This window comes from Amblyraja radiata, chromosome 38 (assembly GCF_010909765.2).
Source record: "Amblyraja radiata isolate CabotCenter1 chromosome 38, sAmbRad1.1.pri, whole genome shotgun sequence".
In the NCBI taxonomy this organism is placed as follows: domain Eukaryota; kingdom Metazoa; phylum Chordata; class Chondrichthyes; order Rajiformes; family Rajidae; genus Amblyraja; species Amblyraja radiata.
In genome coordinates this window covers 4,154,945-4,181,444 of record NC_045993.1, presented here as the reverse complement: position 1 = coordinate 4,181,444, position 26,500 = coordinate 4,154,945, and the positions used below count along the sequence as shown (strand labels likewise).

The 26,500-nt window shown below is 40.3% G+C and overlaps 1 protein-coding gene across 17 annotated transcripts in view; it reads left to right on the top strand.

Moving 5' to 3' along the window:
- LOC116967094 (activating transcription factor 7-interacting protein 1-like) overlaps positions 1–26,500 on the top strand; it is a 102,626-nt gene that overhangs the window by 2,186 nt on the left and 73,940 nt on the right. The window contains exon 1 of one of the 17 annotated variants that reach the window (XM_033013585.1): positions 9,309–10,085. The exons of the other annotated variants lie outside the window; for them this stretch is intronic. The gene's annotated coding sequence lies outside the window, so the exon portion shown is untranslated. Of the gene's footprint in view, positions 1–9,308; positions 10,086–26,500 lie in introns of those variants that run through there. 17 annotated transcript variants of the gene reach the window in all.

Below are 26,500 nucleotides of genomic sequence, written 5' to 3'. Positions count from 1 at the left end.
ATTTGTATAAGTGTCTTTTTACAATACTGGAGAGATTTTGAGGAGCAAGATTATTATTCAGTTTTTTACACCAATACACTGTTCTTAAAAAAAATCTACTCATCACGTAAAACTTTATAAATACATATAAGTTAGATAACCTCAAGACCGAAAGTCAAAAACTGTTTTCATGCCAGACAAATCTTCGTTTTACTACCAATTTGGACAACAAAAATGTGTCATTAAAAACTCTGCCACATTTAGTCATGAATATTTAATTTATAAATAAACTTCATATAGCCCCTCATACATATATGTTTTGATAATGATCTAGGGAAATATCTTCATCGATACCAGGAGAAAAATACAGTAACATAAAGATAATACAGTAAAGAACCCGTAACGGTCGTTGTGCTTGGTGTCCATTGTCACCGTTATCAGAGTCGGTACCTCCGTAAGTTAAATCACGGAGGCTCCAAACCTCTTAATGCTTTTCAAAATCACATGAGGTATCTGACGGTAGTAGCGATTTTTGGGTGAGCTAATTATTTTTTCTTATTTTCCAATTTAATATATCAAAAACATCGTGGTGTCAAAAATGCAACGGCCGTTTACGATATTTTCTGACTTTAAAATGAATTAAAAAAATTGGGGGCATAAATTGGTCATCAAAACTAAGAAACTGAGCCAATCTTCAATTTGGCAACACACTGTCTCTTGTTTACCTTTTGTACGGACCAAGTCGCCAACTTCATTCCTTCGTGTCAACTTCGGGAAGCTCCGCAACGACTGTTACGGAGACATTTTACTTACTAAAAAATCAGTCCAAATCAAACGTTCTGACGAATCATCGGCTATCGATATAGCTCAAATCCATAAGGTAATGTACTGTTTAGATCACATTGGTGAAAATGTTTGGTTTTCGCTACTAATGTAAGGTTTGTTTTCTGGGACACCAAACCTTTTAATGTCCACCGCAACGTACGTTTGTGTGTATGATGTGTAACGCGCGTTGCAGTGTCCACTCGGATGGATGCAGTATTCTACATTAGGTGTCGGCAACCTTGTTCTGCATAGTGGCCAGGATGCATGTCTGTGAGCGGATGGTGGGCCACACCTATCACGTGTACACATGGATCCTGCCCCGGATGGTAGGCATCAAATCGCGTGTTCACATAGATGCCGCCCCTTCGAGGACGCCACCCGGAGCACTGGCCCCTCGTTTCGGGCGCTTACGAACATGGCGTACCTACGGACCATTGCCTTGGCTCTGTCCTGAAGGCGGTGGCTCAAATATCACACTCGCTCATCCCCGGCTTATTGACAACCCCGATCCCGACAGCGAGGCCCAGACACAGAAGGTGCGCAGCCGTGTCGGCGGCTTTGCGCAGGATGCGGTACAGCCGGAGCTCGGCGGCTCCGCCATTGCGGCTGCCAGCGCAGGATTCCTTGCGTCACCGCGTCTGGCCAGCGTGGCCTCGGGCAAAGGAGAAGGAGCCTGGTCTCACGCAGGCCGATGGGCAGCAGGATTGAATACGTCTTTTTCACAGTGTTTCACTTGACCCTCAGTCCGAAAATCATCTTCCATGTACCGGAGATGACGGATAACTGCGGGCCGGATGATTACGGGGAAAAAAATACGCCTGCGGGCCGGATGATTTTGGGTTACGGGCCACATTCGGCCCAAGGGCCGTAGGTTGCCGACCCCTGTACTACGTGGTCAGGTGAATAAAGTGGAAACGGTAGTTGCATTTTTATTGTTCCATGTATTCATAAACATAGAAAGGAATAAGAAATACGTGCACTTAATGTGCCAACCAGGTCACTGGTGGACACCATGCGACAACCATTAAGCAAAATGTAATTGTGTATCCTGATGCCATTTTTGGAAACTCGCCATCAGTATGCTATATTTTCTTATATTTTTTGTTGATACTATGTTGGTCATGAACTCAATAAAGTGCTTGTCAACCTTTTTGAAGGAATTTGAAATTTGACCCCCTTTGTCACATTTTTGTGTGCAGTATTGTAAAAAAAAAGAGGTTTACTGGATCGCATAGTAAATTCTAATAAATCTAAAACTGCTTAATATGTCTAGAGATACTTTGTATTGGAAGAAATAAGGGCCAATTTGCTCTAATCTGTTAATGTGAATCATCTTGCACCTGTTTACATTATCAGTAGAACCTTCTTTGCGATTATCAAAAAGGTGTAGTTGTTGATTAATGCGTCTCAGTGTTGTCTGCTGGGACTGTACTGATGGTTTATTGAGTCTGCTGGATTAATTGGCTGGATTTCCAGAAGAGCAATCAAGGTCTTCCATCGTCTGAGAACGAAGAATGGTTGTTCGCTGTCTCGATGAGAGACTTCGAAGAAAACTCCAGGTTTTTTACTGAGAAGAACCCCATATGAACAGGAAATCTACAGGCATAATAATGAGCCTGCTTATTTTAGTTGTAACGTTGGGGCAAAAACACAGAAAAATAATGTTGTCCAAACCCAGGACCTGAATGATATTAAGCTCCTGGAAATCATTAAATAAGAGATAAAATTGAATTCTCTGTCCTTTTTTTTTTGTAAGTTTTGTTTTTTATGGACTGGACATTGGTGATGTTTCAAGTACATAAGCTCATTGTAATTCCTCCTAAATTTGTCTGGGTGAAAAGGCTGCTGTGCCAGTTGAAGAATACATTTAAAAATAGTGCTTGCCCAGAAGTTCTGGAATTGTTTTACTCTACATTTTTCTTTTGTAATGTTTCCTAAAATCTTAACTCCTTGCCAAGCTTTTTTGTTGTCCATTTAAAACCGCCAAGGTTCAGTGTAAATTTTTCATTCTCTTCAATGCAGCATCTGGCACAACCTACCATGTCAGCGTAAAAAGAAATACAAGAAGGAATAGACCATGTGGTAGTTTAAACTTTATATTATTCTATATCCTGGCTGATTCTTTATCTGAAGTATCCTTCATGCCTCTTTGTTTCCTTTGGAATCCAAAAACCCATTGAAATCCATATCAATATAGTTGATCCAGAATCAACTCGGTGGGAAATTCCAAAGATTTTTGTGCCTCTGAAGAAATGTTTCATTTCAGTCCTGTAATTAAGCTTACTATTTTGAGGCAAGGCAAATGGCCACCATGCTCTCCCTCTTTTTTTTAGAAAATAGACTTTTAGAAGATTACCTTTCATTCTTTGAAGTTCCTTTTGAGTGTGTGCCCATCATCCTCAAAGGATAACTGGCTCACCAAGAATAAACCTAATCATCCTTTTGTTGCAACATTCTTTGAAATGGAAGCTAAAATGATGCATAGTTCTCAAGCATGGTCTGACAGGTGATATCCTATACAGGTGAAACAATACATCTGTATTTGTGTCCATATTACTTTTGAGATGTACAAAGACAGCAGGCTACCTTTGAACATATAGATTCCCACAACTTTATTCTTCTGCAACAGATTTTTTTGAATCTCCTATTTTGCATCTTTAGACTCCACCTTTTTCATTTACCTATTCTGCCTATATCCCTTTTGCAGACTTTGCACTTCCTCACAACATCTTTTCTGATATTTAATTTGAGCAAATATGGCGACATGGGATACTTGTGATGTTATTTGATATCAGATTTGGACTGTTCTCCAGTGTGAGAATTTTCAACTTTTTGTGCTTTAAGAATACTTCTCGGATATGTCTTTTAATGGAATCCCTTTTTTTCATTTTTTAACGCAGACTTCCGAATTTCACTTGATGGAAATGTCTTCTCATTTCACGCAGCTTATCCAAACCTTTCAGGCCTCACTCTTACGCCTGCTTTTTCATCATAGTTTGATGATATTTGTTCTTATTTTGGATGAAGGATTGCGAGTAAACTCTACTCTTGGTAACGCAATGGGGATATTTTTCAGACAGAGATAGGTATATTCTTGATTAGTACAGGTGTCAGATGTTGTGGGGAGAAGACAGGAGAATGGGGTTAGGAGGGAGAGATCGATCAGCCATGATTGAATGGCAGAGGACTTGATGGGCCGAATGGCCTAATTCTACTACTATTCCATATGACCTTATATGAGCACATGACTGCCCAGGGTGCAGATGGCCTTTAAGGCTACTGTTCCTAGGCATTCTTGCAATGTCTTGCAAGGTGGACGCCAGTATTCCTCAAAGAATGAGCGCTGCTGCCTTGGGTAGGTATCGAACATTCTACATACCTTTGCTGGGAATTCCATTAACTTGGTGTAAACAGTGGTGGTGTATGTATTTCATGCTGATAGGATCTGATGAATTAAAGCATTAATTGTCCCTTTGGTATGCTTCTTTCATGTGGCGTGCACAGCCTAAAGGTGTTGGACAACTTGTTCTATTTGATCTTCCGTTTGTGCACGTCGAGTTGATTGCATTAGTCGAAACAGGGCGGACCACGTGAAGGTTGCAATCTTCAACCCCTTTGGTATGCTTGAAGTACATTTCTCTTTTATCCGGATTACTGGAGAATCAGCGCCTTACTGATATTATTTTCTCTATAAAGAGCATTACAATGCTTGAAGCTGCTTGCAAATATTGTTCAACAATGTTAACATCCAAGCAGATACTGCATTTAAGCCAATATTCTATTTGGATATGCATACTGTTACCATTGCTGGAGAAACCACCATTATAATGTTGCTTGTAATGATTAAAATCTTATTCCAGTTAATCCAAATGCACATGACCATAATTTCTTAAATTGTATTGGATGTTTTTGTTAATCATATAAGAATTTCAGAGTTCATCTCTTTTTAATAGAGATTCTCGTAACAATTAATTGTTACAGAATTTTGGAGAGTGAAAAACGCTTTTCCAGCCTCCTTCAAGATGGTCTTTAGACCTAATTCCTGGACAACTTGCTAACATTGTCCATCTTCACCTTTTTAAAGTTTGCTTTTTTCCTCTCTGTCCTCATAGATTCACTTGCTGAGAATCTTTATAATGCATCATATGCGATAGTGCAGTGTTTGACTGAAGGTGGTGTAAAATCACCCTGTTGCTCTGAAGAATATCTGTGAAGAATTTCAAAATAAAGTTTATCTTTTAGTTGAAACATTCAATAGTTTTAGGGTTTCTTAGATGCCTTGGGCTTCCTGAAGCTAATATGAATTGCACTTGGCATTTACAACGGATTCCTTTGCGGCTAACATGTTTGATCAATATTCTAACCTTAAATGGAATCTGGCACAGTAAAACCAATGCAAATATTGTCATAATTTTTAGAAGCTGCCTGTAAGCAGTTTACAAGAGTTTCATAAAATATTCTTTCTTTTTGAGCTGTATTTGTCAAATTGTTAGAATTCATTTTTCGACTCTTTTGCATTCAGCAATTATGAAGTTGAGTTTGAGGTTCAAAAAAACAGTTGTATCACATGTATGGAGAAACAAGCAACTCCAGATGCTGGTTTACAAAACAACACACCGTGCTGGAGTAATCCAGCAGAACAAGCAACATCTCTGCCAAGCTTGTTGAGTTACTCCAGCACTTTGTGTCTTTTTTTTGTGTCCCATGTATATATGGTGTGATCTTGGTTGATTGAATATTTTAACTTCCGGTGTTAACTGGCTATCAGAAAATATATGTAGATTCTAAAATTAAGGGAAAATGTATAAATAACACATGGATTAAAATGATTACAATCATTAATGTTTTGAAAGTGAATAATTTAATGGAATGTGGTTTGCAATTCTTGGCACCAGATAGATTTGCTTTCACTAACTTCTAATTGAGGCCAATTCTGTGCAAAGCATGGTCTCCAGAGTCATTATCATGAGACCATACATCATGTTTTCAGCATCAGTGGGTAATGTATCGACCCTCAATAAATATACTAATCTTACTGTATCTCTGGTAGTCATCGCATTTTCTTGATGTGGTGTTTAGATTTAACTTTATTATTGTCATGTGTACCAAGGTACATTGAAAAGCTTTCTTTTGCATGATATCTAATCAAATCAGATAATACTATAGATAAATACAATCAAGCAAAACTTAGGAATAATAGATAAAGCAAAGGGAAAGATACAGTGTGCTGAATACAGTTCCTGGAAATTGTGCTAGGTTTACAGGTAGAATAGACATAGGAGTGAGTGAATCGGGTGATAGTAGATGCCCTGGGACAAACATGCGAAGAGTCACCACACTCCGCCATCTTAATGCTTTTGAGAGGTGATCATATATCATTTGAACAAGTATACTATTTCTCCGTAGTGCATTCTTCCATGTACAACTCTGATTTCTTTCTAGTGTTGAGAAAATTTCAGTACTTGTAAGTTTGCATGAACAAATTCTTGCACCTTGTATGCGAAAAATTGGGCAATATGGTTTGAACAATCTGTTGCAGCCGCGTGTGTCGGATGAAGGGAGACATCTATTATTATATAAAACTCTGGCTGCCGCCTGCCGTCCGGCTGCCTTTCTGCCTTTCGATTCGTTCCATCGTGTGATGTCACAATGCCCAATACTCGCAGATGTCCAATCGGGATGGCCGATGCTCGCAGATGTCCAATCGGAATGGATCCATTTACATGTACGGCTGCCGGCTGCATTTCTTCCTTTGATTCCTTGCCACGCCGAATCCAGACGCACAATCGCCGAGATCTTTTCCATTTCGGTAGAGATTTCACTTTTCTTTCTAAGTATCCGCTCCTCATTACATTTCGCCGTGTTTAAGTACACCTTTTTAATCAAATCCTTCTCCCCCCCCCCCACCCCCCAATATTTCAAAAATAAACTGGCTTCTCACCCATAGAAGCAGCCATTTCGGTAGACATTTCACTTTTCATTCCAACTATCCACTCATTAGATTTCGTTATGTTTATGTCCACATTTTTCATTAAATCCTTCTCCCCCCCCCCCCCCCACTCACTCATTTTGTCGCCTCCTGCTGGCCAGCAACCATAACGGCTGCTGGCGCCCGCATCTCGCCTCAAAGACGCTATTTAAAACCAGCCGAACTGCTCATTCCTGAGCCGCTTGAGTTGGAGGACCACGTCTCCCGTGGGGGCTACGGGTAGGGAACGGCTGCGTTGGGGGAGTCTGCCCTTGGTCTAGTTTTCTTTAAAACAGTCCCAGATGGTCCATCTGAATTGGGCTTCTTTAGGTTGCTGGTCAGTCAGCCTGATGCCCATGATGATCCCAGAGCAAGTGTTACCCAGTTTGGACCTATAATACCACCACAGGTGGTTGCAAATGTGGTGTCGATTGACTTTGTTGTCATATGGAATCTTCCAAGTGACCTCAGGCATGTCACTGGTCATAGGGTCTATTATGGTGTCTTCTGTCAACTGTTTCCCCTCTGATCAGTAGGCTCTATAAATGTTTGGTAGCAGTATTCCAGGGAAGCTAATTATGTTGTTAACTTTGGTTGATTTAAGGCAGATACAGTGCCCTCCCTAATGTTTGAGACAAAGACCCATCATTTATTTATTTGCCTCTGTACTCCACAATTTGAGATTTGCAATAGAAAAAAAAATCACATGTGGTTAAAGTGCACATTGTCAGATTTTAATAAAGGGCATTTTTATACATTTTGGTTTCACCATGTAGAAATTACACCAGTGTTTATACATAGCCCATCCCCCACCGCCCCCCCCCCCCCCCCCCCATTTCAGGGCACTATAATGTTTGGGACACAGCAATGTCGTGTAAATGAAAGTAGTCATGTTTAGTATTTTGTTGCATATCCTTTGCATGCAATGACTGCTTCAAGTCTGCGATTCTGCAATAAAGGTTTCCACCGGTGATGGAAAGACTAGGTGCTGAGAGCTCCCTTATATTTGCATAAAGGACATTTTGCGGTTGGACAATCATACCGCTGGGGTGTAAACTACCCAAGCGAAAAATGAGGTGCAAATTGGAGGAGCAGCACCTCGTATTTCACTTGGGCAGTTTACACCCGAGTGGTATGAACATTGACTTCTCCAATTTCAGGTAGTCCTTGCTTTCTCCCTCCTTCCCCTCCCCTTCCCAGCTCTCCCACAGCCTACTGTCTCCGCATCTTCCTTTCTTTCTTCCCCCCCCCCCCCCCCCATTAGTCTGAAGAAGGGTCTCGACCTGAAACATCGCCTATTCCTTTGCTTCATAGATGCTGCCTCACCCGCTGAGTTTGACCACATGTGATTTTTTTTTTCCTATTACAAATCTTAAATTGTGGATTACAGCAGCAAATAAACAAATGACGGGCCTTTGTCCCAAACATTATGGAGGGCACTGTAGCTGCAGTACAGACAAGGCAGCCATTTTGTGCACTCTGCAGGGACTCGACTTCCTCCATTATACAACGAGCTTAGCTGCTGGAATCACGTGATGCATATACTAGAATCTTGGATGCTTCCTTTCTCTACTTGTTTCCTTAATCTAGTCTGTTTCTCACACATGAAGAAATGTGTGCAAGAAAACCCCTCTAGTTCTATAATTAGAGCATCTATCTTTCAGGAAAGCTATTAAATACATAACGCATAAATTGTGGGATATATAGTGATAGTAAAGGACAGTGTCGCTTGTAGTATTTGTGATTTATTTTGACCATTTAACATCTGCATGTTTTTCATGGTTAGGTTGAATAAAGGTAGATTTTACTTTCCACCTACTTAAAATTCCTGATCATATGGATAAATTTTGCTTGTGGGGTAGGTAGGCAGCCATACTTTGCGTAGGATTTTAGACCTGAAATTTGGAATGCTTTTCTTTGGTTTACACTCTTAGGATGCAACAAATTTAAAAACATGTCTAAAATAAATTTTCATTTTGTGTGTTTCTGTGCATCTATCAGTTTCACCACACCCGTAGAAAAGCTCGCTATTCAGCTTGACGTTTATTTCAGATTTTTATCTATTGACTATCTGCAGAAATTCTGCAGCATGACTGGTAATTAAAATATCATAAATATTTAAGCATAGTTTTCTCATATCGGCGACAAGTCCGTGAGTGTTTTCACCAATGTCTTTCAATTGACCTTGCAACTTTCCAAAAGTGTACCCTGTATGTTTTTCTCCTTTTGTGTAGTATTACCTATACTTGTTTGTCTCCAATTTTGCAAAGAAATTTTAGATTTCCTATATTGTCTGATACAATAATAAATCTGCCGCTGTCAATTTTTTTTGATTTTTTTTGAGGTGTAATGAGACATGATTGAACTAACATTAAAAAAAAAAAAAAATGCACAAATATATTTTATCAACATTTTAAAGAATGACGCATATAGAGAGCACATGTGCATGTGCAGAGGATAATGCATACCGACTACAGTCTGCTCTTTATTTCACAATTGTGGAGATGTTATAACTGTCGGGTGCTGTGAGCGTGAGTCATCTAGATCTTTCTCGCCAGTGAAATCCAGTGAAATGAAAAGCAGATTGTGCTGCTGGCTGTGTGCTTAATATAGTAAGGAGGAAATGGAATACAGGAAGGAGGGAATATAATAGTTTGAACTAATTTTAATATTTTAATAATGATCATTGTACTCATAATGAAACTGGGGAGATAAAATTTGAGGTGGTAGGATATAATTTGTTATAATAATTGAATCTCTAAATACCTTATGACGGTATAACGTTTTTTCCCAGTATGTCAGAGGGTTTTTTTGGAATATTTTATTTTTAAATAACTAGAAAATGCCAAGATTAGAGATTTGATATCATTGGGAACCAGGAAAGAAAAAAACACATTTATTTTTATATTAAATGTTAATGTAATTCATAAATGTTGAAGAAAGAGTGATTTGGAAAAGATAGGAGTTATCTATGTATTGTGTTGTATGATATATTCAAATAATGGGTTCAAGGGCACAGGGAAATCTTGCATTCTGGCAATATCCTCCTGTATGTTCTTGAAGTGGGGCTTCTTTTGTTTTTTCCCCCCTCCCTCTGGTGCCTGGTGGTTCTAATAGCCGTCTGGCTCGCTCTGGTGTTTTGTAATCTCTGGCCTGGATTTCTAGGAAGCAGCAAGTAAACTTGCACTGTAGAATCCTGCTTGCTAATTGCCTAGTGTGACTGACAGGCAGTTGACGTCAGTGAGGGGCCGCCTCCAGACACATCTGCTATGCTGTAGTTGCACACCCAACAATCAGAGCTTGCTGTCTGCTGGTAAGTCCTGTTGTTGTTATGTGGTTGTGTACTTGCAGCTATCTGACTGTAGCAGGCAAAGAATATTGTGCAACATACACACACGCCCCAACATTCACACCCACACCAAAACTAAAATGAATGAATCATTGAAGGGAGATGATGCAGGGTAGGAAACCATTTTGTAACAAGTCTCTGTAGAGAAGTAGCTGTTTATATATAAAAGTGAGGAGGAGGATGATGCTACAGTATCCTCAGCTGTCTGTGTCTCGGCAAACTCAAAATGGCTGACATTTGTTATGCCTGTTTCCCCCTCATGCAAAAATGCCTTTAACAAGTTCCTGTGGTTTATTTAAGGAAGTGCAAATATCACATATCAACTTTTATAATCAGGTAAGCAATATTAGATATCTATTGCTTTTATCTCTTACCAACAAAAGCCAGTTTTTCTCTCGTTTCGTTCAATGTTCGTTTTTATTTTTAGTTTTTAATGCTCAATTCAGATGTAAAATCTTAAATTAATTGTGTAGTTTTGTCCTGCTGCACGTATATCATTAAATATTCTGCAATGTTTCGTGCCAAACTGTTATGAATTTTGTCCACTGGAACCCTTCAGAAGGACCAAAATGGCTGCTAATTGGAGGTTCAGAGCCTACTTAACCAAAATTCTAGGATTTTCAATTATGAAAATGGCTGCTAAAGTCAATGTGACATTCATAGGACTTAACCCATTCCCAAGTGGTACAAATATGCACCTTTTTATTACTTCTCCCTGGTAAGTAATAATGCTGGCCATTTTCAGATTTGATTTTGGAAGGATGTAAGGGGATTGGTAAATATTGTTTTACACACAATCAATTCCCTGACAAAGAGCCAAGCTGGATTATTTTTGCGGTGGTTGGTGGGAGAATGGGTTGTTCAGTAGTTAATTTGTGGTTTATTTTGAAAAGGAATTTTCTGAAAATGTTGAAATCTGGGCGACCCCAGAACAAATAATACTATAAATTTAATGGCAGGATGCTTTGTCTTTGGAATAGATAAACCATACTTTACTCAAAATATTAGTTTTACAGCTGTCATAGAATTTTGGAGGAGGGGGGTGGGGATTGTGGGAATATGATGGGCAAGTGCTAATTTATTGCGTTAAGTCTTCTTAGATTATGCTAGTTACATTTTAACCTGTTACTATATCTTGCTGCCAATAAAATCTTGTATTCAAATATTAGACCAGAGGTCTAATGTTTGACTACGGTAGTATTTTAGTCAGTAATTCTCTTAAACTTCCTTTGCCAGTTGACCAAACACTCACTTTTCCTCTTGCATAATGTTACTGCTGGTGCCAGATCCTCAACAGTCTTCAGTGCTTCAGTCTTACTCAAGCCTCCAGGATCTTCTAATTTGAGTCTTCCCATGTGGTAATTTTTCATCATGCTTTGCACACACCTGTCATTTGGCTCCATGATACAAAGGGAAAATCGCCTGTTAAATTCGAAATGTTGCTTTTGAATGTTTATTGTCGATTCAATCTTTTGGCTTGTGTCCTTTCATTTGCCTCTGATTTGAATATTTTGGGAGAATTCTTTGTCATACCTTCTGCTTTATCCAATGTTTTGTAGTCCAGCCAAGCCCAATTTTAAAAATAATTTGTATAGATGCTACAGAGTTTTCTTCCTAACTCAAAGGGAAAAAATAAGCCATTTATAATATAACTGCATTTAAGAATCTTCTAGAATGATTTGTCATTCCAATTAGTACATCTTTTGTTATTTAGAAACCTGGAAATTTCGGCATGATAAGTGTATTTATTTACTGGTAACTTAACTATTCATCTTTCACTGATTATAACCTCTACAGTACCATTTCATATTCACAGCCATGTTGACACATTCTTGATCATACTTCAATGACCAATGCAGAAAGCATCTGTAATGTTTGGATTATATTTATCCAAAAACACTAAACAAGAGCTACATTTTTTTTGTCGTTATTCATAAATGTGTTTTTGATACCTATTTGGCATTTTGATAGCTATCCAAATAAATACATAAGGCCAACATGAAATATCAATGAGCCAGTTCTGTCTATGTTTTAAATCTTTGATGCTTTCATTGTTATTAATGCTGTTATGGCATTTCATTTCATTTTACCCAGGTTATTAAATGTGTAATACTTCTGTGAATGATTTAGGTTCCCGTAGTTTTAAAATTAATTGCATTTGTGAAGAAAATAAAAATACATTGCTTTTGTACTATCAGGTAAAATTGTAATTAAAGATTCTTGTTAACATTATTACTGATGTAGGATACTTTTTTTTGTTAGATGATTTAGGCTTTCATTTTAATAGGATGTTTCAATTTAAAATAAATTCCATAATAACAATTACATTTAATTTTGCAAACCGCAGTTCAAATCTAAAGCTGTAGCATCACTGGATGATGTTGTTAAAGGACTATGCAATTTAATCTTTGTACCAATGTCATTGAAAGCTAACCCCAGTATCCACTTGAGAGACATTATATATTATGATTGTAGCACTTCCAGGTGTTAACAATCAATGTTTTAGCATCTCAATCACATTTAAATAAATCTACAAAATTGGTTAATTGGTGATATTTTCTAGGAATCATTATTGACCAAACAAGTGAGATAGAAGTACTTCATTAGTTGTCATTGGCAATCTGATATCCTTGGATGATTCTATTCAAATGCAAACTTATTTGTTTAAAAATAGATGTTTTAGGAATGCTGCAAAAGTTATTACTCTATTTGAATTTTCCCATAACTTACTTAAATAGCATACCTTGCTATTGAACATTGTAACACAAAATGAACTTTATATTCTGATTTGCCTTTTGCTAAAGTGTTTATCTGAAATATTAACATGCCTCGCTTGTACTCAACTGCACACGTTATGAATTAAAGAATTTTAAGCACTGATATTAACAACCTGGTATAACATCTAGTTTGAATTATGACTTAAAGTTTCAAGTGTTGATTTTTGCCTACAGGAGTAAAACGTCCTGCATCATAAATCTCAATTGACTTTCCCAAGCCAAATCACCCAATGATTAGTTAATTCAGCTCTGGAAGGTTTATAGATGAACAATCAGGTTTTGAATCAGCCATATGCACATTAGCAGCAGGTTTTGTAAATAATCTAATGAGCATAGTTCATGTTCATTTATCTTCTAGAAATTATAATTTCTACATTTTCGGCACGAGATGCATATAGAATACAGCAAAGGGAAATGTTTTGTTTCTTGCCTTCTGTGTGCCCAGGAGCAAAAGAGAGGTTAAGTGAGTGTCCAGATTACCATCTCATGAGCCAGTTTATGCGCAATAAAACTGGAATTTCTTGATGTGGGTAATGAGGTTTCTGTAGTGATTAGCGCAGAGGAAGAAGGGAAAATAAAATGTTTGGAAATAGATTCTAATAAACTGATAAGTCCAACTCTGCTGATATATCGTATCATGTAATGCTCCCACGGCATTATTACAATAAATATAAAAATACACTGTTCAACATTTGAATTATTTGTGTGTGTGTGTGTGCGCGCGCACACATACATAGAACTTCCAATTAATTGATAATTTTGTTACTGTGTTAAAGCTTTGACTACTAGAAATTCCGCAGCTTACATTTTTTTGCTCGAATTCTCCAAACTTTCTACAAATTTAAGATGGTCGCTCAGTGAGAATTCTAAAAGAATGCATGTCGTAACAAGCATGTTTAGTGTGTGGTTTTGCTACATTAAGAGCTGAGGAAAAGAATAAATCATATTCTTATGACATCAGTGTGCTTGCTTTTTGTGTCTTGCATATCTTATTTTATATGATGCTTTCATCCTAAATGGTATGCTCAAATTACAAGTTAAACATTTCCAATTTAATCAGCATTGTGCAGTAATGCTTGCAGGTAAGGAAGAATAAAGTCATTAAATATTCATAATTCTTGTATTTAACTTGTTTTCGTGAAATTAATAACTGTTGGTGAAATTAATCTATCTGTTCTACAATGTGGGGGGGGGGGGGAAATACTTTATTGCAATTTTAGATTAAGGTGTTGCCTTTATTTTTCTCGTGTAAAAAATAATGAAATGTGTTCAAAACATTAAACAACTTTAAAATCTTAAACTTGCATCAGGAGATTGATTCATAATTTTAAGCAATGCGATTATGATGCTCTGTTTTTGAATTATGAAGCAAGATATTTTAGAGAAAATTGTCAGGACCATTTGGGGTAGTGGAATTGAATTTCATTTTCTTTCTTGGAGAGATTGAACCCAAACAGTATTTCTTTTCTTAAAACAAATTTATGTTCATTTGTCTGGTTATCCTTGTATTGTAAATAGAACCAGGTGCCCAATAATGTTCTACAGGTGCACAACCTTTTATCCGAAAGCCTTGGGACCAGACACTTCTCGGATTTCGGGATTTTTCGGTTTTCCGAACGGAAGGTTTTTAGCGTAAATTTTAACATGTGGCTCAGTGGTAGAGTCTCGATCCCGGCAGTTACCCGGTCAGGGCCGGCCTTTAGCCGATAGGACCTATTTCTCCCAATTGGGCCCCGCGGGGGCCCCGCGCTAGAATAATCAAATCAATTGGAGCAAAGATCTTAAAGCGCGCAAGATGGTCCACTCCTGCGAAATACAATGAACTGACGCGTAGTCCGCACCGGAGCGTAACCTCCGTCATTTCAGTAACCCCGACCCGACTTCAGTTATGCCTCTCGCAGCGTTGCGGGGGAACAGTTTAGGTGTTGTTAAATGTTTTTTATCGCTTTTTAAACGGCACATGCCTTGTACTTTTTAAACGGCACATACTGCAGATGCTGATTAAACCGAAGACAGACACAAAAGGCTGGAGTAAATCAGCGGATCAGGCTGCATCTCTGGTGAGGAATACGTGATAATAGGAGGAAATAGGTGATATTTCGGGTCGACTTTCAACAGCTGCCATGAGGGGAGAAGCGCCGGCACCAATAGCGAGCGAAAGCGTGGACAGACGGACGAAAGCAACGTTCATAGAGCGGCATTGGTAGACATTTCGGGTCGAGACCCTTCTTCAGACTGATGGTAAAGGGAAACGGGAGATATCGGCATATCTTCCATTCACTTGTCCTTAGTACCGTCCATAGCTCTTGCTCCTCTTTCCCCTGAGTCAGTCAGAAGAGGGGTCTCGACCCGAAATGTCACCTACAAAGATCTTTGGTCACCTATTCCGACCTATAATCGTTGCTTTTGTCCGTTCTGTCCGCGCGTTAGCTCGCTCTTGGTGCCGGTGTTTCTCCCCTCAGACTCCGCCAAACACACACACACACACACACACACACACACACACACCATGTCCGGCAGATCACTGCGGGCCGAGAGAGAGTAGAGAGGTAGAGGGGGAAGAAAGGGGTAGATGGGGAGGGGGGTGTGAGGGGGAATGGAGAAGGGGGAGGTGCCCTCACGCTCCCGGGGCAGCTCTCCCGTCCCTCTAGTCGCCGTGCTTCACGCACACAGCCCCGGCTCCCGCCCTCCCCCCTCTCTCCAGGAAGACGCGGTGAACAATACACGGAGGGCCGGGCCGGGGGTTGCAGCAACGTTTACAAACCTCGGCCTCAGCTCACGCCCGGACCCAGGCATCCGTTCCCGCCGCTGGACCTCTCCCTCCCTTCCTTCCCTCCCTTCCCTTCTTCTCTCCCATCTCTCCTTCTCTCCCATCTCTCCTTCTCCCCTCAGACTCCGCCAAACAAACACACACACACACACACACAGCATGTCCGGCAGATCCTTCCTCTCTCTTCCCTTCTCTCCCCTCCCTTTGCCGAAACCCTTCCTCAGACTGATAGGGCAGTCTGAGGAAGGGTTTTGGCCCGAAGCGTTACCTATTTCCTTCGCTCCATAGATGCTGCTGCACCCGCGGAGTTTCTCCAGCATTTTTTGTGAATCCCTAGACCTAGTTCAGTGAGCGTCCACCGAGGGTCACCCGGAGAGGTGACCGCGGAACCTCTCCGGGCGACCCTCGGTGGACGCTCACTGTACTAGGTCTAGGGATTCCTACTCTCCCGGGCAATATACCCTCCCTTTTTTCCAGGACCGAAAATGTCCGATTTTCGGAGCTTTTTGGTTTCCGGAATTTCGGATAAAAGGTTGTGCACCTGTATTACTAAACTGAAAAGAAAAGTTTGGCATGTTGACATGTTTTTGAAAATCCTGAATATTTTATGACTGAAAAGTATTCAAAACTAATCATGTGGATTAAGGATAGCAGTCACCTAGCCCGCTGAGTTCCTCCAGCTTTTTGTAGTAGTAGTAGTAATAATAATAATAATAATATCTGTCTATCTGTATAATAATACTATCTGTCTGACAATAATTGTACATCTATAGCAGTTATATTGATATTTAGAAGTTTGAACTTCTAATTGTATCAATATTTTTCCATTAATATTGGAGAATATTTCTAACCTTATATATGAAGCACCTGCAGTTCTGCACTTTGTTTTTAAAGTGTCCAGCTTGTATTGATTCTGCTCCTTAGCTGCTCCCCAGCATTAGAACTGATATTCTTGAGATATTGTGAACCAGTGCTTCAATTACATGACTGACATGTAGCAAAATATGAGAAATGTTATATGGTCCATTCTTTCTTTGTCTACGACTCAGTAGCCAATTACTCTTTGCTGCCTGAATGATAAAGTATAGAGTTGTATTCTAAGATGCATGCTCTGGAAACTTGGCAGTGAAAGATAGAATGTTTAAGGAGGAACTGCAGATTTGTCCCTCGGGTAAATCTATGCCCCTTGGTTCTCAATTTCCCTTGGAAAAAAATAGTGCATTTACCCCATCTACTCCTCATGATTTTACATCTCTAAAAGGTCAACTCTCAGCCTCCTGTGCACCCAAGGTAAATAATAATAATAATAATAATGGATGGGATTTATATAGCGCTTTTCTAATACTCAAGGCGTTTTACATCGTATTATTCATTCACTCCTCAGTCACACTCGGTGGTGGTAAGCTACTTCTGTAGCCACAGCTGCCCTGGGGCAGACTGACGGAAGCGTGGCTGCCAATCTGCGCCTACGGCCCCTCCGACCACCACCAATCACTCACACACAGGCAAAGGTGGGTGAAGTGTCTTGCCCAAGGACACAACGACAGTATGCACTCCAAGCGGGATTCGAACCGGCTACCTTCCGGTTGCCAGCCGAACACTTAGCCCATTGTGCCATCTGTCGTCCCACAAATGCACGTCCCAGCCTGCCCAATCTCTCCCTATAGCTCAGACCGAGTCCTGCCAACATCCTCGTAAATCTTCGCTGCACGCTTTCCAGCTCAATAGAATCTTTCCAACATCATAGATTACCAAAACTGAACACAATACTCCAAAAGTCACCTCATCAGCATCCTGTACAAGTGTAACATAACATCCCAGCTTCTATACTCACTCGACCGACTAATGAAAGCCAGTGTGCCAAAAGACTTCTTCACTATCCTAGCTACCTACAGCACCATTTTCAGGAACTTTGTATTTATTATCCTATATCCATCTGCTCTACACTCACTGCACTGGCACTCACTCTTCATCGGTTTAAAAAAAAAAGTGACCAATATTAAATATTCTACAGAAATTAATCACTGAATTAGATTTTAGATCTCCAATTGAACTTCTGTCTGAGATGTAGATATCTGACAGTCTGAGGAAGGGTCTCGACCCGAAACGTCACCTATTCCTTCGCTCCTTTGATGCTGCCTCACCCGCTGAGTTTCTCCAGCATTTTTGCCTACCGTTAATATATAAGATTAATCTTTTTCACTTCCAATGGTGTCATCCTTAACACTACATTTGTCAGCAGTGAGGATTTCAGAACTTAAGATTCCATAACTTCCATCACTGTTTCCTTCACATCATCAAGACTACTGGGGAACAAAGTAATTTGCTTAACATAGTGCAGACCAATCAAAATGTAGGAGGATGTAGAAGATATAGGCAAAACAGTCTGGCTTTGTTAAGGAAGAAGGTCAGGAAAAAATTACATCCGCCCCAAAATCCTGGACAGATATTACTTCGAATCACATTGTGTCCTTCTATGCTGGAATTTCTTAATTCAACTTCAATATCCGGAAGTGGCGGCGCTGCCTGGCAGCAGCGGCTCGCCTGCAGTCCGTCTGTTTTTTTTGGGGGTTTTTTTGTTTGCTTTCTTCTTTTCTGTTTTAGTTAAAGTTAGTTACGTTTAGTTTTATTAGGTTGTGTATGTGTGGGGGAGTGGGAGAAACATGGTTTTAGTCTCTTCTTTCGAGGGGGATGCGACATTTCTTGTATCCTCCGTCTGCGCTGAGGCCTAATGGAGGAACTGGCGGCCTCGGAGCTGTGGCGGCGTTCCGGCGGCGGCCCGACTTGGAGCTGTGGCAGCGGACCCGACTTCGGAGGCTCAGCCGCGGGCACAGTGGACGACATCGTCGGGAGCTTGCAGGTCACAGGTTGGTGACCTGTTTTTCTGGAGCTCCCGCAACAACAGCTTCGTCCGCTGGACTGGAGGGCGGCAGCTTCGACCACCCCGGGCCGCGGGGTTTTTAACCGGCCCGTTCACGGAGCACGGTTGAGCCGCGGGACTGACTTACCATCACCTGGCCTGGATCGCCTCAGCGCAGAGGGAGAACAAGGAGGGATGAGACAAAGACTTTAAGACTTTTGCCTTCCATCACAGTGAGCAGGTGCCTGGTTAACTCACTGTGGTGGATGATAAATTTGTGTTTATTGTGTGTTTTTGGTATTTTTATTATATGTATGACTGCAAGGCAACGAAATTTCGTTCAGACCAAAAGGTCCGAATGACAATAAAGGATACTTTGACTTTGACTTAATACAACTCGTTGGATTTTAAATGAACTTAATTTGTGCTTCTGCATAACCATGTATTTGTTTATCAAGCAAAATCAATACTCATTTGAAAATATCTTACTAGACTTGTTTGGAAGGACTGTAAATTACTTCGTCCACTCAGCTGAGCTACAATTCTAATCACTATTTGAATGAGCAAGAGATCTGTTGAACAAAAAAACAAAGTGCCTGGCCTTCCAGGCAGCATCTGCGAGTCATCGTTGTCACGACCTGAAACATCAGCTGTCCTTTTCCATTCTTGGCCTGCTTAGTTCATCCAGCATTTTGTTTTTTGCTCAAGATTCCAACATCTGCAGCCTCTTGCATCTCTAGATATCGGAGTGTTTTCATTTATTTTTAATTTAGGAATTTATAATACTTGGTCTGACGATGAGGGGCGGTAAAATGCTGCTCACCTGTCATGGTATATGAAGCACATGGTTTGCTGTGTTCCTCATAAAAGCAGAGTTAAATCTATTCTTGTTTTGAAGATGATTGGAACTTTGATTTTGGCAGAACAGTTTACGGTCAAACAGCAATGGGCAGTGGAGGCTGTAACTCGTGATATTTCAAGTATTTGGTGTGTGGAACCAAGTAATAGTTACTCAGATTTATAATATAACCAGTGAGGAGGTATTTTCCTGGTCCTGAATATTAAAATTAGATAAATTAGCAAAAAGACATCAAACTTGTCTGGTATTCCAGAAGCATATTTTCTTGTTCCCTTTATTGGGATTGTTGTATGGTAGCAAAGACGACTATTTTAGGATGGTCTATTCCATGATGATCACAACTAATAGGGTGAATATGGGGATGATGTTTCACATGATTGAGGAGTCTTGAACATAGAGGTTGCAGTCTTCAAATAGGACTGAGATGAGGATGATTTTTGTTTAAGCAGTGGCTGGTGAATCTTTGGGATTTTCTGCCCTTAAGGATTTGGAAACTTAAATCATTGAATTCATTCAAAACTTTGATTTCTTGATATGAAGGGATATGGGGATAGTTCAGCGATATGGTGCTACGGCGATGATCGGCTATTACTACAAGGGTCAGAGGGCCTACTGTGCTCCTACTTTCCCTGTTCAAATTGTCACATTTGCAGACTACCTGGTGAATCAACTTGGAGTCTATATCAAGCGTTATTTCTATAAAATCAACCTTCCATCTTCCCATCAAGGCTTGGATTTAGGTTTATTATCGTCACATGTACTGAGGTACAGTGAAAAACATAGTTTTGCATGCTTTCCAAATAGATCAGAGAATACAATACATGAGTACAATCAAGTCAAACTCAAGCACAATAGGCAATGCAAAGGGGAAGATACAAAGTACAGAATATAGTTCTTGGCATTGTGGCGCAACAGTTTCTTAGACAAAGTCCAATGTCTACTATGGGGTAGAGGTGAATCAGACAGTATTCTAGCTTATGGAAGCTGATGACACAGATGAAGAAGCTGTTTCTGAGTTTGGTGGGATGTGCTTTGAAGCTTCTATACCTTTAGCGAAGAAGGAACGATAGGGGTTGGGCAAGACTGTTCGAAGCATTGTGTAGTACAGATGGCGTAGATCATGGGGATTCTACACTGTGATGCACTAGGCTACACCTACAACTCTGCAATATCTTCCTGTTAATTTCTTGGGCTGAGTTGTTCCCAAACCCAGTTGTGATGCAACCTTACAGTATGCTTTCTACAGTGGATCTGTAGAATTTTGTAACAGTCATTGGAGGCATGTCGTATTTCCTCAATCACCTACAGAAGTAGAGGCATTGCTGTGCCTTCTTGACTGTTGCATTAATATGGATGGTCCATGACAGATCATTGGTAATTTTAACACCAACAAACTTGAAGTTCTGAAACATTTCCTCATCGATGCAATTAATGCTAATTGGGGCATATATTCCACCAGGCTTCTTCAAAGATATTTTGCACTTATTTCTTCCTCATATTTTGCTTCTCAATCCTGTGTCCCTTGTTCACTTCTTAGGCTGTCCCTCAGGGTTGAGAATCGCACCTACTGAGGTGGCTGACCTCTTGTTGACTGTCACGACATGGGCACGCATGTGGATAGTTTGAGAATGGGTACACTTCATCATTTACATTTGACCTTTGCGAGTTTCCAAGAAATGGACTCGAAGTTCTCCATGCCATGCTTGTTCACCATTCTGAGTTATTTATCAGTGACTCTCACAAATCAGAAGTGGTTACATTTTCTTAGAGGCTCTGAGAAGATCTCTCTGACCTCAACCACAACAGGAAATTAAATGGGGTCCAAATACATGTCTGATTTGGTTGCCTGGTATCAGGCATGTGAACTACATGGTTTTCTCACGGGAGTGAATTACAACCTCAACAGTGGAGATCTTGGCTTGGGAGAGGATGCTAACACTGGTTCACTTATTCTGCCAATGGATTTGGAAAACTGAATTTATTCTGTTTAATACTGGCATTCTGCCCAACTGTTTTAGCCTACTTTGAGCTAATTATTAGTCTGGTTGCTCAGCAACTGTCAGCCGTCTCCTGGAAGCGAAAGGAACTAATGCCTGGGGCAGCAGAAGTGCAGCTGAGCTGGGCGTGAGAAATGGCAACTGGAGTTGCAGCACATGCTGCGGAATTGAGCAATGTCTGTGGGTGCATGATCATTTACGTACAACTCAACAATCGGATGATGATTAGCATCTCTTGTATTTGTCCTGCCCTTTTGCTTAGTACTTAGTGCTAAAATGAGTCAAGGCTATGAGCAAGTAAGGAGGAATTACTATTGTTGTATAAAAGTGCATGATGTTCCGATACTGCACAGCAGAATTTGCAATGCTCTTAAAATGAACTTTTGGTGATAGATGATTCTGTAATTATCTTCGTAGGTACTAAAAAAAATTCAACTTGGGCATTCAAGTTACTGAGGTAAAGCAATTATCTTGCACAAATTTATTGCTGTGCTTTTTTTAAAGTGGTATTTATACCTATACCTTTTGATAGGGAAGTTAATAATGTTTCAACGCAGAAGTGTTATTCCAAGGCTCCCATCCAAAGTAATTAGGAGGGAAAAAAATCTTTGATAAGTTAAATCTCGAAGCCAAACAGGTATTCACATACCTTTGGCAAAGGATGGTACAAAGTATACGTAAAATGAAATATAGAATTATTAGCAACTAATAGAAATGTATCCAATTTTGACAAAATAAAGATCAGATAGAAGCATATAAAGTTATGAGAGGCATTGAAGAAGTTCTCTGATGGGTGTTCTGTGAAACTCTCCCTCACTGCTCCCCCTCCGTGATCTCTGCTCAGTCTGAATAAGGATCCTGACCCGAAATGTCACCTATCCATGTTCTCCAGAGATGTATTGTCCTATGAGGAAAGGTTGGACAGGCTAGGTTTGTCATCTGTTGAGTTTGGAAGAGTAATGGGGACATAAAAGATCCTAAGAAGTTTTGATAAGATGGATGTAGTGAGTAATTTTTTTTCATGTGAGGAAACCTGTTATATGACATGGATAAGGCTAAATTATCTCAATAGTTGTGAGGTTTTTTTTTTAACTCTCTTCCCCATGACAGTGCACAGTCAGAACATTTTTAAGGTGCAGGTAGGTACTTGAAAAGCAAGGCAATGAAAGGTTCTTGCTGTAAATTGAATTGTGTAGTGTACTATGCAGTTAGGTGAACCATGATTTCATTCAATGGTGAGGAGGCTCGAGAAGTCGGGTGGCTAAAAACTGCTGGTTCATAGGTTCTCCTCCAGTTATGTCTGAAGCAGAAAATTTGGACATGCAATGAGCATTAATTGTGTTCCTTTTGGGTCATTTTTAACAAGAGACTTTAATTTAAATGTATCTGTATTTTTTATCAGGTTTGATCATTTGACGAGTAAAATAAAGAATTTATCTCAGAATAACTAATTAACTATTTAGGACTTTAAGGGAAATATTCTTGCCTAAGAATTGTAAATCTTCATGAATTGAAGTCATGTTCATTGAAGATGGGTCAATAGATTTTTGGTTACTCAGGGAATTGAATGATTATTCAACCATCCCCATACTGTCTTTGGAGAGTATTGTTATAGACTATAGAGCATTTAACATGCTCCTTTTCCTTAGAATATCCCTTGATATTGAGGAAGACTTCTATTCCAGTTCCATGGGTTCTGAGTTATTTGAGGAGTACCATGTGTGAACAACTAACTCTTTCACAGAGGAAGCAAGGGTTGCAAGATGGGCAAGTGGATAGTTTGTAAAGTAGTATACTTTCCGTCATTTACATGGTATTTCTGAGTATGGCCTACATATTGGTCATTCGGGGTACTCGGTGCCACTCCAAATGCTCCTTATCTCTTTGAACAGTTCTAGATCAAGAAGTCTTCTCATGAGTCATAGATTGATGCTTTTTATTTGCAAGGTTTGAAAATATCCTTGAATTTATTCCGAGTGCTTGGTAATCTATTTTCTGTGCCAGTTGGGAATAATGTATTTGTTTTGTGATGTCAAGGACACAAACTGCATAGTCTGCTCGATAGAGCCAACTGAGTGTGATTATGCTCAAGGCCGGGAATTTGACCTTGGATGATATTTTCCACAACCTTCCAGTGAATTTGAAGGATATGTTTCTGTGGAGACTATGACAGTGCTTTGAATTACATGCTGTAGGTAGTTCAAGTCTCTGAGGTACATTAGAGGGCAAGGAGCACTGATACGTAGTAAAATTATTTTTGTGCCATGATTGAAGTCTTGATTTTTGTTTTTAAGGACCTTTCTCTCAGTCAACCAAATGTTGTGCTGAAACACTGAAGATAGTGGTGTATTTCATCACTGATGCCAACCTTCGCCGAAATGTGGCTCCAGAGAATGTTCAAGGTATTTTATTGTCACGTGTACCAATTGAGGTACAGTGATATGCGATTTACCATACAGCCATACTAAAAAAAGCAACAAGACACACGACTACATAAAAGTTAACATAAACATCCACCACAGCAGATTCTACATTCCTCACTGATAGAAGGCAATAAAGTCTAATCTTCCCTCTTCATTCTTCCGCGATCGGGGCAGTTGAACCATCGCAGTAGGGGCGATCGAAGCTCCCACAACTGGCGAATGAAGCCCCCAAGTCGGGGCGGTTGGAGCTCCCATGATCGGGGTGGTCGAAGCTCCTGCGGCCTGGAGCTCCCGGTTGGACCGTAACCAAGGATGATGAGCTCACGATGGTGGAGCTTCGCAGGCTCCCATGGTTGGAGCTTCTGAGGTCGATTCCCGACAGGCATCACCATGTTAAGTCCTGCAGGCTCCTGTGGTTGGAGCTCCCAAAGTCGGTCCCCAGCAAGAGTCCGCCAACTTCTACATGGTGAAAGCAAAACGTATAAACATGGCCTTTATTAAAATCTGACAATGTGCACTTTAACCGCGTGTGATTTTTCCTATTACAAATCTAAACATTGTGGAGTCCAGAGGCAAATAAGTAAATGATGGGCCTTTGTCCCAAACATTATGAAGGGCACTGTACATTTGGAGACAGAACTCCAGGTCACAATTGACTTATTCAATTGAGGCATAGTAATTAACAGGCCTTGCATTTGACATCAGCAATAAAATGTAGAGAACAGATCAGAACCGGCATCGATGACCCAGGAAAGGTCAATTTTTGGTTGTGGACGGGTTGAAAATAAAGTGATACGAACAATGAAATTAGCTGGATGACAAATTCCTACACAGACGAAGGAGGAAGTCTGGCCCTTAAGCTAAAGGGAGACAAACTGATCTTCCTGGATAACTTCAGCATGAAGATGCAATTTTCTGATCAGCAAAATGTTTGGAGCACAATATTGTCACAACCACTGCCTTATTTCATTAGAAAGATGAGAATATTATCTCTTGATAATAGCTTTGTCCTGACACTGGCACCTGTTAGCTTGCATCATTGAGTAAAGGACCATAAGGATCTCTGCATCACTTGTACAATGACAGGTGGACTGATCACTCCCTCATCTCTTCTGTCATCTCCATCAACATATCTCCAAAATGCTGCCATGAGAAAAATGGAGAAAGCCAATAGGAACCGCACAGTATCCACAACCAACGCACTTCCCAGAGGGCAACCATGATCGACACCTGTGAAATAACTGGTTTTGTTTGAAAATAACCAGAGGTTCCAGGAGCTAAATAACTGCATATGTAATACATTGCTAAAGTTGAAGGTACTGTGCCTCACGGTGAATAAAACAGATCTGCAGACACCGGAAGATGGAGAAAATCCAGCAAAAATCCAAAGATCTAGAGAACAGATGGTGGAGGAAGACGAACAGATGGTGTACGAGATTAGCAACTCTGATATCCATGATGTGCACATGTTCTTCACTGCTGTCAAGGCCATCTATGCCCCAAAATCAGGGCCATAGATGGCCATGTGGACATTGAAGAACATGTGCATGTTATGGATATCAGAATTTCGAATTCCAGAATATCAAGGCATCACTCCCTGAATGCATCACTCTCAATTACCATTCATATTGTTCTGCTGAACCTGCTGTTCTTTACTATTGTGCTAATTGAGCCAATGGTCCTGTCAAGCAAGCAGATTTGAGCAGATTAAATATCTGGACGTTTCTCACGCATTGGCAGATACTGACAGTGTTCTAGCTGGATACAGTCAGCATTGTGGTTGAATAATCCTCTCGTATAGACTTGCCAGTTCCCGCATTAGTATTTTAAAGTGTGCTGTACAGGTCATTGGAATATTTAAATAGGGAGATGAATCGGTATGTTTTTCTAAACTGGCTAAAAGTAACAATATGATTCTGATTTGCATATGCATTGGATTGGCTGATATGGGTTTGTATTAAGCCTAAAAATTTGCAATTTCCCCGGTGTGTTGTGTTTTGCATTGTATACTAATGCTGTATAAGTATTCAAAGATATGAATGTTTTAAAGATGAATGTGCACATGGTAATGTCATATTGACAATTAGAAAAGGAATTACTTGCAGATTCAAGATGGATGATTTTTTTTTGGTCGGAGGGGGGAAGGTTATCTTCATCAGTGATGCCATGATGAATTGATGTATGTAAGAAATAATCGTTCTGAAAAGCAGGCATTGAAAAAAGACCATCTCTGATCGGGATAGTGATCTTTCTCCCGAGTCAGTTGAGGACATAAAATAAATTAGATTAGTTCCCGGCGAGTAGCCCGTCCGGGAATGTTCCTGGTGTAGACGTCGGACCCGCCTGGTAGACCCAGCTCGCCAAGGAATAATCATTGTTGGGACCCGTGAGAGTGACGAGAGACCCTCTCAACCGCCAAGAGTGAGGTGGGCCGACGAGGAGTGAGGAGGGCCGCTGGGGCTGTGAGGAATGCCATCGAAAGCTCCCTGTGAGCGCCACTAAGCTATCCAAGAGAGGACCGGGTGGCGGGCAGCTGAGGACGGGCTCACGGTGACTGCCAGAGGTCGGACGGGGCTGCGGTGGATACCGGAGGTTGCATGGGTCTGCAATGGGTGCCAGATGTCTGTCGAGGATGTGCCACTAAGAACAAAGTGGGACCAGCACGTGTGCTGCTGAGAACAAAGAGGCCATTG